This window comes from Ursus arctos, unplaced genomic scaffold (genome assembly GCF_023065955.2).
Source record: "Ursus arctos isolate Adak ecotype North America unplaced genomic scaffold, UrsArc2.0 scaffold_33, whole genome shotgun sequence".
In the NCBI taxonomy this organism is placed as follows: Eukaryota; Metazoa; Chordata; class Mammalia; order Carnivora; family Ursidae; genus Ursus; species Ursus arctos.
In genome coordinates this window covers 536,733-553,096 of record NW_026623019.1, presented here as the reverse complement: position 1 = coordinate 553,096, position 16,364 = coordinate 536,733, and the positions used below count along the sequence as shown (strand labels likewise).

At 44.7% G+C, this 16,364-nt stretch overlaps 2 protein-coding genes across 7 annotated transcripts in view; one reads left to right on the top strand and one right to left on the bottom strand.

The window, feature by feature from the left end:
* Window positions 1-16,364, bottom strand: part of CENPP (centromere protein P) — a 245,062-nt gene that overhangs the window by 33,317 nt on the left and 195,381 nt on the right. The window lies entirely within an intron of this gene.
* ECM2 (extracellular matrix protein 2) overlaps window positions 15,087-16,364 on the top strand; it is a 33,292-nt gene continuing 32,014 nt past the window's right edge. Inside the window, exon 1 of one of the 3 annotated variants that reach the window (XM_026519123.4) lies at window positions 15,087-15,284. The gene's annotated coding sequence lies outside the window, so the exon portion shown is untranslated. The remainder of the gene's footprint in view (window positions 15,285-16,364) is intronic. The other 2 variants (XM_048218315.2, XM_026519125.4) reach the window with 2 other exon arrangements.

The window sequence follows — 16,364 nt, the reverse complement described above, 5'->3', positions numbered from 1 at the left end:
AAAGATTTTATGTATTTGACAGAGAGCATGAGACAGGGAACACAAGCAGGGGGAGTGGGAGAGGGAGAGGGAGAAGCAGGCTTCCCACTGAGCAGGAGCCTGGGGCTCGATCCCAGGACCCTGGGATCAGGACCTGAGCCGAAGGCAGACGCTTAATGACTGAGCCACCCAGGCGCCCCTATACTTATTGTCTTTTGAAGACTCATGACCTCTTTGCTCTGCTGCCGTTGAAAGTCCCACCACAATAGACTTTTGTAAGTTTTTTCCTCTTTGCCTTCTTTTTGATTAGCTTTTTACACATCTGCCCCCCCCCCATTAGCTGGGAAGTCACACGCTCTATTTCCGCTTGTCCAACGGCTATCTTAGACACTTGGTCATGCATTGCTCGTCAGGGCCTACATCCGTGTCCATCCTCCCCATGAACAAACGACTGCACAACACTTTACTCTCACTCACTCCTGTACTGCTGTGCATCTTTAAATTCTAGCTTAAAAAGGGAGACCTCACTTGACATTCTTAATATTTTATTATATAGTCACTGTTTGATGTATTTACTATATTCTTTGCTCTTTACCGTTTCTTGCATCTCAAATCCTCCTTTTGGGACTGTTTCCCTCTGCTTGAAGAATATCCTTTTGTTATGACACAGGCGTCTACATGGTCTTCAACTTTCATGTCTTCCCAGTTTTATGAAGATGGAATTGGAAGTAAAACACGGTAGTAGTTCCAGGCGTGTGATGAATGATCTGATGTTTGTATGTATTGTAAATGATGACGGTAAGTCTAGGTAACATCCTGTGATGAGAACCTTGAAGATCTACTCTCTTAGCAAATTTCAGGTAACAAGACTGTCAACCACAGTCGCCATGCTGTGCACTGCACCCCAGGATGCACCTACCTCACTGAAGCTCATACCTTCTGACCCCTCCAGCCACTTGCCCTGCCCCCCACTATCTCTGGCAACACCAATCTGCTTTCTGTATTTATGAGTTTGATTTTCTGCCTTTTGGATTCCACCTGAGATCATAAGGAATCGGTCTCTGACTTACTTCACTTAGCATAACGCCATGAAGGTCCATCCACGTTGTCAAAAATGGCAGGATTTCGTTCTCTTTAGGGCTTAATAATATCCCATTGTGTGTGTGGACATGTGTGGACCACATTTTCTTTATCCATTTATCTGTCAAAAGACACTTGGTTTCTGTCTTGACCATTGTGGATAAAGTTACAGTGAACATGGGGGGTGCAGATATTACTTCACTTTCATTTTTGAAGGAGCTGTTTTGCTGAGTGTTAACAGGTTTGATCACATTTTCTCAGCATATGAAGTTATCAGTCGATTGGTTTCTGGTTTCCACTGCTGCTGTTGAAAAGTCAGGTTGCTACTTTGAAGGTGCTCCAATTCATCTTCCCCCTGATTGCTCCAAAGATTTTCTTCTTGTCTTTGGTATCTGCAGTTTCACTATAATGTATTCAGCTGTGAATTTCCTTATTATTATTTTTTCCTGCTTGGATTTGATTTGGTTTCTTGAGACTGAATCTTGAAAAGTGCATGGAACATGTATTAAGAATGTACGAGAAAGCGTGAGTGTAATGGACGTGTAGCAGAGTCTGGCCGGCACCCCCGGAGCCGCTGGCACCCCTCTGCCCAATCACATACCCTCGCCTTCCTCTGAAGGCAACAACTACCTTGACTTTTAGGAAAATAACTTCCTTGTATTTCTTTTTTTTTTTTTTTTTTAACTTCTTTTTTTTTTTTTTTTTTTTTAAGATTTTATTTATTTATTCGACAGAGATAGAGACAGCCAGCGAGAGAGGGAACACAAGCAGGGGGAGTGGGAGAGGAAGAAGCAGGCTCATAGCGGAGGAGCCTGATGTGGGGCTCGATCCCATAACGCTGGGATCACGCCCTGAGCCGAAGGCAGACGCTTAACCGCTGTGCCACCCAGGCGCCCCCTTCCTTGTATTTCTTTACGGTTTTCCAGTTAAGTGTGCAACCCTAAACTCTGTACTTTAGCTTTGCCCAGTTTTAAACCCTGTGTGGACAGATTCATAAAACATATTGGTTCTAATGCGGCTTCTATTGCCCAGGATTTTCCTTGTGAGATTCCCCTGTTACGCTGCAGACAAGCCCATGCGGTTTGTTCAATTCTCAATGGCACTTGTGACATGAATCTATCAATTTATCAGTTTCCCATTCTACTGTTAAAGAACATGGGCTATTACAAATGATGCTGCTGTGTCATCCTAGTGCATGTTTCTTCTTTTTAAAAAAATTTATTTATTTATTAGAAAGAGAAAGACAAAGCACGTCCGCGCACACGAGTACGGGGAGGGGTAGAGGGAGAAGCAGGTTCCTTGCTGAGTGTGGTGCCAGACCACACGGGACTTGATCCCAGGACCCCAAGATCGTGACCTGAGGCAAAGGCAGACCCTTCACCGACTGAGCCACCCAGGTGCCCGGAGTGCATGTTTCTTTTGGATATTTACCTAGGGGTGTGTGAGTCTTCAACTTTCATGGACGATGTCAAAATGTCGTACCAATTTGTGGTCAAACAGCATGCAGGAGGAGCCTGCTGCCGCACACCCCGACAGCTGACACTGCCAGTATTTCTACTATTAATCATTCTGGTAGGTACGCAGTGGTATTTCATGGCGATTTAAAATACATTTTCGCGTGGGTGGCTTAGTTGGTGAAGTGTCTGACTCTTGGTTTCCCCTCAGGTCATGATATCTGGATGGGAAATTGAGCCCCGTGCGAGGCTCCTCACTCAGCGGGGAGTCTGCTTCCCCTCTCCCTCTCCCCCTCCCCTCACTCGTGCTTGCACATTCTCTGAAATAAATCTCAAAAAAATATTTTCCCTTACTTTACCAATGAAATTGAACACTTACATGAGTTTAATTGGCCATCTGAATTTTGATTTCTGTGAAGAGTCTGTTCAAACTGCTTGCCTATTATTTTACTGGGAGTCTTTCCCTATTGATTTCTGAAGTTCTTTACGTATATAGTCTGGGATATACCAAATGCTCAATAAAATGTATCTGCCATTGCTTTTACCATTCCACGTACTCATACCAACAAATACAAATCTACTTTGTTATTTTTAAGGTAGTAGGTAGCCATTGTATAGATGTACGATAGTCGTAATGTAACCAATCTTCTATTGATCATCTTTTGGGTTATTTGTAGTTTTTCACTATTTTAAAAACTACAGTGAATATCCTTGTAAGATGTTTTTGCACATTTGTGCAAACATTTTTGTTAGAATCTGAGCAGAATGGCTTAATATTTAGAAAAGACTGATGAAATGACCTATGTAAAGAATTTATTAATTTAAATTTCTATCAACAATGTGTGAAAGTGATTATTTTGGGGGATGGGATCCCCCAAATTCTTCTCTTCTTCTGGGGCCTCCTGGCTGGTTCAGTTGGTAAACATGCAACTCTTGATCTCGGGGCTGTAGGTTTAAGCCCCATGTTGGGTGTAGAGATAACTTAAAAAAATAAAATCTTACAAAAAAAATTCTCTTCTTCTAGTTCCTGTACTTCTTGTGAGCCTTGCCCAAAGGAAGGCCTGGTTCTGTATCACAGTCTCTGATCTCCTTCAGTGCCGTCCATCCACATGCTGCCGGCTCTTGAACATGGAACCTGGTACCACCGCGCTGCAGAACGGATGACATTATCTTTCTCTGCAACCTGTGTTTATCCCGGGAAATGGCCTTCCCACAATGCAGCTGTTCACATCAGAAACCGGGGCTTCATGTATTTGATTCCTCCCCCTTCCCTTTCCCTACAGCCAGCCACATCTTAGGTCTTGTTGATTTTACCTAACTATCTAATTATCTCTTGAGCTCCCCCCTCTTCTCTCTTGAATCACTGCGGAGATCTTTTAAACAGTGCTCTGCCTCTAGACGTGGCCTTTCCTTTTAGTTCAGAAGGCATGCTGTGCAGTTCTCTTTCTGAAATGCACAACAGGTTATGCTCCTGCCCTGCAGCCTTTGGGTGAAGCCCCAAACCTTCAACGTCACATCCCAAGTCTTTGGCGATCTTCTCTCCTGCACTCAAGCCCGCAGACCTCACGATAGCCCTCATTTCCCACAACCTGCAGGTTTCATCGCAGACTCTTCTCCCTCACCTTACCCCTCTGTACCCAAACACTTAAGGAACCCTTGAGTTTTAGTTTACATGTGACTGCGGTTGTATTTAATAATACTTGCACCTGTTAGGCTTGAGATGACCCCAGACGTTCAAACAGACATGCCAAGAATGCAGCTGGAGATCACCACCACACAGACGGCACACAGGTGATCACACTCCCTTGGTGAGAAATTAGAGAAGAGGTTCCAGGCCTGAAGTCAGGTGGAGGAGGAGGAACCATCAGAGATTAAGAAGGAAGACAGGGGAGCAGGGTCGGAAAGACAGAGAGGACTGAGAGTCTGAAGGAGGGAGGGCCATGTGTGGCCTGCTGCTGACTCTGCTCTGACAGATCCACACAGGTATCTCCTGCCTGTTTCCATAACACACCACACTCCTGCCAACATGCAGGATCCCATCCCTTAGCAGAGAAGACTCTCATCAACTCTAAGTAAGAACTATGTCATAGGCCTTTACTGTTGGGAGATTCCAGCAACGAGCTCAAGACACGCTCAGTAAAAACTTGAATGACTTAATCGTCAATACCCATATGTGTAAGTCCTCAAGGAATTCACGTAACACTCGGGGAAGAGGAATGGAAACTACTCTTTATAATATGAGAGAGGGCAACTAGGCGCCAGGGGACAAGTATACACCCGGGGAGAGCTGTTTGGAGATAGGGGGTGCCTCCATGAGGGTACAGGGAAGTGGAGGCTCAAGCTTGTGAAAGAGGGATCCTCGTTTGCTTTTAGTGTTATTTACCCCATGTGGCAGGACAGAGGTGACACGGGACGGCAGTGACACCCAAACCCTTCACGGGCAGAAAGACGCAGGGTAAAGATGAGCATTGCATTTAAGATACCATTATGTATGCACTGCTTGTCTCAACAGTTGGTATGCTTATGGATGATTTGAGTCTTTACATTTTCTAGCAATATCTAAATTTTCTATTGTGCTATAATTTGGGTGGTGGCTAGTCTTGTTCTTTTTAAAATCAGAGATTCATTTGGCCAAAACGAGAAAAGAACTTAATTCAAAAGCAATAGCATTGCACATATACAAAAAGTCAGTAATTTCCAGAACCAGTCTTATAAAAATCCCATAAATCCCTAACAACAGTTTGAAGACTGTACTCATGTATCTGGCAGAATTGAAATTAAGCTTTCTCCTTAAGAATGGAAATACAGCATAATAAATGAGGTGAACATGAATTTTTTCCTACTGCTGGACACTAAAAGATTCAAATGGAAATGAAAACATGACATCACCCACCAGTAATGAGGAAAAAATGAGGCCGTGGACAAACACACTATGTTCTGATTTATTAAACCTCAAGTGAGCTTCACTTTATCCCCCATGAGTGATGGGCTACACTGGTTGCCAAAGCCTTCATTTTTACTAAATATCTTTGTAAATATTGTGGTTGCTCTGGTCTGTGGCCACCTCCCTCAGACAGTGTATCAGTGGAAAAGAATCCCCATTCCCAGCAAATGTTAAAACTGCCATATGTGTAATCTTCTCACAAACCTCACACTAAGCATGGGTTTCAGGGTCTGCAGGAGAAAATTACAGGAAAAGGCCAGTTCTGGAGGCTGTGAGGGCTGTGGCTGCAGCGGCTCTTCCCCAAGCAGGAACGCCACATCCAGAGCGCCAGAGGGAAGCACGTGAGGAGTGGACAAGAACCTGCCCCTGAGGAAGGCGTGACCCACCGACCCTCGCTGGGGGCATCTCCCCACACTGACCCTGAATGTTGGTGGCGACTGTCACCCCATCTGCTCTCCAGGCCCGGGCACTGATTTGCACCTCCAGGCGGCTGCCTCCTGTGGCCTGATGGGCGTGTGGAGCTAGAACAGGGAAGAGGGCTGTTCCTGCCCAGGTGCGGCACAGCATGGTGCTGGCCCAGGTCTGCAGGGCGGGAATACGCGGGGGCCAGGGGACCAGGGGCTCCAGCTTGACAGCGGTGGAAAAAGAGACCAGACCAGCTCAAAGTCACAGGTGCCCCATTTCTCAGCGAGTCAGGCAAACTATTTATCTCCATGAAGCTCTAGTTTCCTCAGTTAGCCTCAGCCTCCCTCCTTTGTGGAATGGAGGGTAGAACGTGTGTCATCGGGTCAGGGCTTTACTGAGATGGCACGTGCAGCATGCCCGGAGAGAACCAGGCATGGCACGGAGGCCCTCGATGCTGGTCCCTTTGCTCCCCTGCCGTCCCGTCCCGCCCGGGGTGTGCAGGAACAGGGCAGGACCCCATTCTGCCAGTGGACATACTGGACATGTCTGTCTTAGGTTATTTTAAAACTCAACAAAGTGATTTAAGTGCCAAATGAGATGCATCTTTAGCACTGAATGTACACTCTTAATGGCAAAAAATGACTTACCATAGTTTTTAAGAATGGAAATTAAACTATATATATATATACTAGATATTTATATCATTTTTTTTTTCACAAAATTTCTTCTGTAACCATTGAACTCTTGTCAGAATATTACAAGTGTTAAAACAGGTTGGTCTGGACAAGCAAAACAACATCCTGGCTTTAGGGACATGATATAAATGCACATTTGCAACCAAGCCTAAACTTACATGAACAGCTGTAAAAAGCAGAAATTGAACTATATTTTGAAACCCCTCCAACCAGTAGAACAGGGGTTAGGTCAATCTTGCATCTCTGCATTTCCACAAATTATCTACAATAAAGAATATAGGAGGAATGACAAGTTTGGGGTGAAGAGTACACGGTGCTCTTCTGAACACGCTCGCGCAGTGCCTGGGAGCCGTCCGGGCCAAGCTGACCGAACGGAAGTCGGCAATTTGAAGATCAAGCTCAGGAAACAGTTTTGAGCTTAGGACAGATCTGTGGCTCACGGGCACGTGTTAGAGCAATGCAGTAAGTGCTAGATCGTGTCTGTTTAATGAAGGAACAAGATCATGGGGGACAGAAAGGATGGGTGGACGGGGGGCAATCCGTAAGAAAATGACGAGGCAGGAGAAGGCTGAGCGGGTGGCTTCAGGGCTGTTGGGACGTTAGAAAGGGCCCTTCCACAGCAGACACTGGTGCCACAGCACAACGAGGGGCCAGCAGGAGGGCAGCGGGGGGGGAGGGCACTTCCTGTACTTTTCGGGAACGTGAGGAGAAAGTGCAAAGAAGGAACAGATGGTGGTCTGAGGACAGCCAGGGAGGACGTAGGAAGCTCGAGCATACCAGTAGGCGAAGAACAAATCAGGACCGCGCACTGGCACGCTCCTGCTCCAAGGACACCATGCGTCAGGCTCCACCGTGATCCCACTGAGACGCAGCCAAGGCCACGTCCAGCACCTGGCCTCAAAAGTCACTCTCTCAAGACAGTTGAATCACTCAGATTCACACCGTGAGTCCAAAAAGATGACCCCTGGGAGGTGTGGGTTCACATGGAGAGCAAACTCAAGGTCATGGAGACACTGCAGCCCTGTAGGAGAACCTGCTTGCTTTGCATATGTCTGTCTGCTGTGCTTTCTGATCCCCCAAACCAGACGATGTAAGAAGAGTGTCCTTGGCTTGAGTCACACTCTTAGGAGCACTCCCCTTACCTCCAGAGCAATGAACATTTAGAAACATACGGCATCACAGAAGTCGTTTTGGGGAAGTGTGCTGCATCACAGAGAAACCACCACACCCAGTCCTTATCATGTTCCTGCAGATTTCTCTACCCAGAATGTCTTCTTCCTTGAACTATGATTCCAATCTTAGTCCCACCTTCAGTCCTGGGCGAGAGGGGGTCTCTGAAGCAAGGGGCCTCCTCCTCGAGATCATGCTTGGGGCACTGACACCCAGAGCTCCTGCCCAACTGGCTTTGTTTCCAGGGTCTATGCAAGCCCCTTCCCTGGCTCAGTCACCCTGAAGACACACTGCAATGCTGTGTGAGTGACCCTGGCCCAAAGGGTTTGCCTGTATGGGCTGGGTGTTCACACAAGGAGGCCACAGCTTGGGGCAGCACACAACACAGGTAGAAGAGAAGTGTGGTGGACCAGTACCCATTGCTTCCTGCCACCATGTTACCATGTTCTCGTGCACACAAATTCTGAGGAGTTCAGGATTCTGTGATCCCAGCTTCCTGAGGCACTTGAGGACACTTGAGAGGGAGGGAGAATGGAACTCAACATAATTTATTTTACTGCTCACAAGCTCGATGTAGAACTTTGCACATTTGGAATACTGTGCGTGAACCTTCATCTGAAGCCGTCTCGATCTCTTCATGATCCCTTCATCCTTTCCAGTCTCCCAGACTGAATGTTCCTGCAGCAAAACAGGGAATGTCCCTCCTGACGCTTTACTCAATTCTCAAAACAAGGAACTGGACTTCTTCATCAGATTACATCCTCCTATCAAGATGTCAGTACCTGGCATCCTCCCCTTTTCACCTGACATATTCAGCACGGAGATTCAGGGTTTGGGCCCAGAGGTCCCGATCTGGAACCCCTCTGGCAGCCCACATGGGCCATTCTAGTAAGCCCACACCTGATCACCCTCTCAGGGAGTGAGGGGAGTCCCCACAAAGGGCAGATCTCCAAGGTCCCATGGCCTGACACACTACCTCCAAGAGACAGAATCACTGGAATGAAATGGTCAAGTCGGTGTCTCAGAGGCCCCTTCTCAGCGTTCCCAACAGAATGTCTTTCCAGTCGCATGGAGTATAACCTCACCAGGAAGCTCAGGGCACAGGTGTGGTTATCAGAAAGGGCTTCTGCTTGTTCGTCTACTCCACTAAGCCCAAATCAGCCTGTACCTTTGTCCACTGATCCTGGCTCTGGTCTCTCAGCCTCCATTTCCCAGTCCCTGCAGACAACCGGCTGAAGGGAGGTGACCCTACACCTGGCAGGCCCACTTCTCTCCTACGACAAGGAGCTGCACGTGACGAGTTGCACCAGAGTCATGACCAACCCATCCTAATTACTGCCGCTCTTTATCATTTAGAGCTGAAATGCGGGACAAAGTCCTCTGCCTTGTTCGGTGTCAAGAAGGTCTTGACTATTCTTTCGTCCTTGTATTTCCATACAAATTTTACAATTTGTCAAGTTCCACCAAAAAAAGGGAGGGGGAGTAAAGTATGAGGGTTCAGGTTAAAACTACATCATCTCCGATCAGTTTAAGTAGAAATGGTATCTTGCAATCCTGAACGGTCCATCCCCTGAGGCCGGTACCTGCCCTCCCCGTAGCACTGCTTTAATTTAATTTCCTTCAACATTTTCTCTGATGAGAGCTTGCTCATCATTGCTTAGATTTACTCTGAAATATTTGTTATATTTTTAACATATTTGATACTTAAAGCACATCTTCCCTTTCATTCTCTAACTGTAGAAAGAAACAACTGACTTTTATATATTGTGTATCTGGAAAACACGCTATATGATTTAATGATTTTTCTAAGTTATTTTTGATTTTCTACACATATACTGTATCATCTGGGACTAAAAAGAATTTTTTCCTTCCATTACTTAATTTGTTTGTTGTATTTTTTCCCTGCTTCTTTTTCTTGCTTTCCTCCACTGGCCGGGACCATCATGGGCCTTCTTGTCTTGTTCCCGGAAAGGGGAAAATTTCAGTATTTCACCACTATTTTTTAAATAACAACTTTCCTGAGATATAATTTACATACCATAAGTCACCCTTCTAAAGTATACAATTCAGTGGTTTTGAGTACATTCATAGTGGGGAGCCACCCCACTGCCTACTTCTGACACACTGCGGTCACCCCAGAAAGGAACGCTGTCCCCGCCCTGCCTCCCCAGAGCCTGTGCACCCCCCGCCCTCTGTGGATCTGCCTGCTCTGGACACTTCCCGTGAATGGAGTCACATGACACACGTGCTCCTGTGACCGGCTTCTTGTGCCGAACACCGTGCTGTTGGGGCTCGACCACGTGGTAGCAAGTAGCAGCATTTTATTCCTTTTCATCGCCGAATGGTATTCCACGGTGTGGCTGGACCACATTAACCCGTTCACCAGCCGATGGGACATTTGGGATGCTTCCACATGTTGGCTGCTACGAAGAGTATAGCAATGAAATTCAAAATTCATGGATACGTTCTCATGTGGATACATATTTCATCTTCCCGGGTACATAGCTATGGATGGGAGCATGTTGTTTGTAGACCCTGTCAGACTACGGAATTCCTTCCATTTCTAGTATGCAAAAGCTTTCTTTCCATCTTCTTCAAACATTAACATGATCGTATAATGTTTGGGTTTTTGTTTTGTTTTTTGTTTGGGTTTTCTCCTTAAATCAACCGGTATTTCTTGAATAAGCCTAATGTAGTCATGATGTATTATCCCATTCATATACTGCTGAATTTGGTTTGTTAATATTTTAGTTTTGTGAATCCATGTTCATCACTGAGACCGACTGATAATTTTCCTTTCTTGTACTATCCTTGTCAGGCTATTGTATGGTTACAATAGCCTTAAAGCATTGTTTGATAAAATCTATTGATGAATAATATAGGCCCGTGGTATTCTTTGTGGGGAGGTGTAAAATTATGAATTTGACTCCCTCAATAGTTACAGACAATTCAGATTTTCTTTTTCTGACAGTTTCATTAAATTGTACATTCTAGGAATTGTCATTATCATCTAACTTTGCTGGCATAAAGTTGTCAATGCTATCTTCTTAATGCTCTTTTACTGGCTCTCAGCATCTACAGGGACAGCGTTTTTAAGTCCTCACACTGGGCCCTGCACTCTCCCTCTTTGTTCCTCCGTCAGCCGCGCTGCTGATTTTATTAAGTCTGTTTAAGCTGTGGCGCTGTGGACGCTGTCCGCGGTATAACTGTTTTCTATTTCGTTGACAGTTTTGCCCCTCGACATTTCTGGCAGAGTCCCCCTGGGCAGGAAGCTACCCAGGGGCTCCAAACTTTTTTTTTTAAGCCACATTGGTGATTTAAAATTTTTATAGTGATCAGGGTTTTCCAGTCTTTGATGTAAAGGTCGGTAGAACCACCCAGCTTGCCAGTATTTGATACAGAAAACTGATTTTTAACTGTGTACTTTCAAGTTTGTGCCACTTGTATGTATTTGTATCCCGATTCCGAATGTGAAAACCCTTTAAGCGATAAAGTGGCAGTGGACTGGGCGTCCTCCATATTCAGGGCGGTAGTACACACCACAGAGTCTTGTAGAGACACGCGCCGCATCTCGGGAAGGGGTGCAGGCTACGTCACAGCACATTCACACACTAGCACTCCGCTTACGTGTGAACAGTCCTGAGGGTAAGTCAGGAACAGCAAAGGAAGCAGCTGTCACACTTTGCTGCGAATTAGCGGAAGACGTCTGTGGCACAGGAAGGCAGACAGCAGACCCCAAGAGGTGACACCCATTTCTGAGAGGGACCTCTGTAAAATTGCCAAAATTCAGCTTTATTGAGGTGCTGCTATCTATCAGGTTGTCACGTGGAAAACAACCACACCCTTAGAAGAAGAACTAACTCACTGGTACTCCACAGCACAGGAGTAAAAATACTGCAAAGGTGACGTTACTCCAACACGTGTTCTGGAGGCTGAACCCGTGCTGGCTGCCCTCGTGGCCCGGGCGCAGAAGGACCCGCTCACATCCTGCGTGGGACCCACACCAAACTGCAGAGCTGCCGTCAGAGCCAAGTTTCAGGGCACAGTTATGGCTGCAGTAATAAAGGGGAGGAGATCTCGAATACCAGTATTTTCCATGTACTATGTGGTTAAAATAGTTTCTGCAGAAGGATTCATGTAACAGTCCATTAAGCCACAAAATGTTAGAGCAAGGACCTCAGAAACCAGAGTCCTGGTCTCTGTAGCACCGTCAGTCTCGGCATCGGGGGAACGACTACTTGTCCTCTATACTGCTACTTCAAGTCACCTCTTTTACTGGTTGCTTAAATTCTTTCAGAAATTTATTCTTTTTCTGATCTGGTTATAAGCTCAAAATGCTATAAAAACATAGATTACACAGTAAAGTCCCTGCATAATTCCATCACTCAGAGATCAACATTATTAAGGGTCTGATGTTTATTCCTTTTTTATCCCTTACTGTTTGTTCTCAGGAAGGTGCTACACTCTACACATTAGAAGAAGGTAAGATAACATAGCACACGCACTGTCTGACTTCCCTTTTTCCCTCTGGGGATGTTGCGGACAACTCTGCACGGCTGTGTAACAACTATCTGTCTCTCTACATAGCTTTATGGCAGCCCACTGTCCTTGCTCGACAATGCTGCACAGTGCCTTCCTCTAGGCACAGACGCGCAGAGAAAGATGCACGTCTATCACGGGTCCCTAGGCGTCAAATGCTGGGGCAGCAAATAGCGGTCGTTAAGCTGTTCTCAAAGAGTATAACGGTTTCTGTTGTCCCAAACACTGTGTCCAACACTGCATTCACCAACATTATTTCCCTCCCCAAACAGTGTATATATTTCAAATCAGGCCGCTTTTTTAAAGAGAAATTTCAGACTCACAGCAAAATACAGAGGGAAGTACAGAGTTTTCCATACATTCCCAGTCCACCCTCACCTATGACCAACACCCCCTTAACTGGTGTGTACGGACACATAACAATCACCCAAGCCCTTAGGTTACATTAGCGTTTACACTTGGTATTATGTATCCTACAGTTCTGGACACACGTGTAACAGCAAGGATCCACTATTAGGGTATCGCGCAGGGTAGTTTCACTGCCTTAACCATCCTCCGTGCTCTGCCAATTCATCCCTCCCTCCACCCTGACCTCTGGCAACCACTGATCTCTCACTCTTCTCCATAGTTGTGCCTTTACCAGAACGTAATATAGTCAAAATTGTAGAGTAGGTAGCCTTTTCAGACTGACTTCTTTCGTTAGTAATGTGCATTTAAGTTTCCTCCATGTCTTTTCCTGGGTTGATAGAGCATTTCCTTTAAGCATTGAATAATAGTCCCCTGTGTGGCTGGACCACAGTTTATTTACCCGTCACCTACTGAACTGCATATCTTGGTTGCTTCCAAGTTTTGGCAGGTATGAATAAAGCTGCCGTAAACATCTATGTGCAGGTATTTGTGTAGACTTAAGTTTCCAACTTATTTGGGCAAATACCAAGGAGCATGGCTGCTGGATCACATGGGAAGAGTATGTTTAGTTTTCTAAGAAACCATCACACTATTTTCCAAAGTGCCTGCACCATTCTGCATTCCCACCAGCAAAGAACGAGGGTTCCTATTGCTCCACACCTTTGCTTGCATATGGTGTTGTCCGTGTTTTAGATTTTTGCCATTCTACTAAGCGTGTAGTGGTATCACATTGTTGTTTAATCTCCAAAGCCCTTTTCTTTCCTTATTGTATAGGTATTTTTGGAGGGGGAGGTGAGGGTCCTATCTTTAATGTTAGAGTCGTCCCAAATGTTTGGTAATCCTGAGCTATCTGCTTAGTACTACGAGAGTACAGGGTTAAAATACTGACCAAAACTTTGAACATGTGGGTGGGGATGGTCAACCCTGTGTTTATATGGGGTTGTATTACTAATGAGTCTGGATTCTGAACATGGGGGGAACTTCCCCATTCCACCAGCCACCCAAGCCAAGTGGATGAGAACACAGGTTCAATGTGGGGGCTGATGCCTAATACTTAGAACAAATGATGGTGACATCAGGAAGACTGGGTCATCTGACCTACTCCTTTTTTAAAGATTTTATTTATTTGAGAGAGAGAGAGAGAGAGAGAACGAGTTGGGGAGGGGCAGAGGGAAGTCTTTCCCACTGAGCAGGGATCCTGACATAGGACTAGATTCCAGGACCCTGAAATCATGACCCAAGAGGAAGGCAAACTCTTAATCGACTGAGCTACCCAGGTGCCCCCTGCCCTGGTACTCCCAAATGCAGTCTCCAACAAACCTCCCCGTTCCCAGCATTTATCATTTCTAAACCGGGAACACCCACAGAGCTATCCTCTCCCATACGTCTTTGGACTGTGGTGTCGTCTGTCAGAGTCCATGTGCTTTTAATCTTTAAGGAATTTCTCAGAATTTCTTTCGTCTGATAGTACTAATGATTTTGCAGTAAAGTGTTACCAAAAAAAACCCCACAAAAAACAAAAACCCAAGAAACCAACAAAACCCCCCACCAAATATAGTTTCGGTTATTTTAGGAATTTGGGTGGCTCATGTGCTTAGTCAATCATCTTGACTGGATCTACCCAGGTCATTTTAAGATTTTGGAGTAACAAAAATGTAGCTCCTGTCAGATAATTTGGACATCTGAAGTAGAGTAAGAAGAATTTAAAAAATAGCCATTATGTAATTACCTACCATATGACAGGCATTTTACATACATTATTCATTTTATTTGCACAAAAATTTGAAAGATAGGTATTATCATCCCAGTTGTACAGAAGAATAAACTTTAATCAGAAACAACGGTAACGCATCACAGGTCCCCATAAGCAGCGATGGAACACTGCTCTCTGATCAGCTCATTTGTAGATAAAACAAAACCAAACCAAACCTGAGGCCAAAGTAGACAACCAACTCGCCAGAGTAACCATAATCGAAAGGCTCTAAGCTCCCATGCACACTTTCTTGTTATTGCTTCAAGGCTGGAAGTCACATAATTTCAGTGACGTTAATATGTAACAGCTCTTTGCTTTGTTAACACCACTCTGCGGGGCTGAGGGAGCAGGCAGCAGGCAGAGACAAGCCCGTTAACCCCACCAGAGGCATCCCAGGAATGCACAGTCCTCCACGTGGCAGCAAGGGCGTCTCTGTAGTCTGGTAAAGCTCAAGGGGTACCATGTGGCTGGTGTGAACTTTAAGATTTTTTTAAATGTAAACAGTCCATGGAAACGACACGTTTCTTAATCAGCCTCTACTTCTGAGCTTCCAGCCCCGCCTTCCTGGCCTCTAGACTAATGCCTTCCCCTGCCTTTGCTTTCTGCTTTTCCTGTGATTTAGAAAAAATATTTCCCTTGGTAACCATCTTCCTTGGTTACTCTCTTGGCTGTTCTGCACAAAGATCTGAAAGGCATTTATCCCCAAGGGAAGCAGTTATTTTAGATTTTACTAAGAAGTCAGTTAACATTTCTCAACATTCCTCCTTCTTTGTTTTAAAGAAAGCTCTGGTTTTGTTTCATTTTCAGCTGGAGACTTAAATGACACCAAGCAAAGCCTACTTAGTTTAGAATTTCAGGTAAAAAAGTTTTAAATTTTAAGTTTCTACTAAAGCATGTGGAATGGTTTTAATATTTGGGTGTTTTATGTTGCAAATGTGTTTAACACTTGAGGAAATTAGCTCTTACTAATAGATTTTAAAAGTTTAAAGTGTGCATTATGCTGCTTACTTGTTTTTTTCAGGATGAATACTTCCCAAGTATTTTGAACTTTTACGGAATTAGGATTAAGTATATTCATATATGTTTAAATAGAATTACATGCTCAATAGAAGTTGGTTCGAAAATTACATTCTCTATTTTTAAGACCTAAAAGAACATGAAATATTAATTAAAAATGTTTTTCATTTTTAAGCCTGTTGAGTGAAGTTAAAAGGGACAACAGACATTTCATGGCTTTGTGTAGAAGTTTAAAATTCTCAATGTTTTAAAAACTTACTTAAGACAGTTGATGAAAAGCTTTAAATGGAGAAAAACAGTAAGTTAACCAAGACTTACAGATGGTATTTAACGCTGGGATAAAACAGGAAGTGCTAGAAAGAAAAATTTACTTGATCAAAATAATATCTACTGTGATTACAGTACCGTAAAATTTTACCTTTAGAAACATATTTACTCAATTGCAGAGTTGCTTATGAAAGTAAATATTAAACCACAATGCGAAGTTCTATATATCACTGAAAATAACAAAGGCCCAGGCATCAATTGTAAAGTTAGTATTAAGAGGCCATTTCGTAAAAATTATTTTAACATTTCAATGAGACTACTTAGATTCTGACTTTGTTAAAATTAAGATAGCTCTGTAAATTTATTTTTGACATGTATATTTAGATTTCTGGATAAGTAAAGGTGAGCCAATTTTGGGTGGGGGGAAAGAGAAAGTCTAAGGGAGATTCCTCCAGGGTGTCGCTGGGGGAGGGTGAGCCCAGGCGAGGCCCTGGGTTCATGGCCGTCTGAGACTCCATCCAGGGCCAGGCCCCCACCCAGGGCCGGGCTCCTCATAACTCTCACCCATTTCAGGATGGGGAGTCTGCACAGACGGCCGTCAACGCAAGACAATTTCCGAGAACTTGCTGCACGCCAAGCGCAGCCGCGACGCT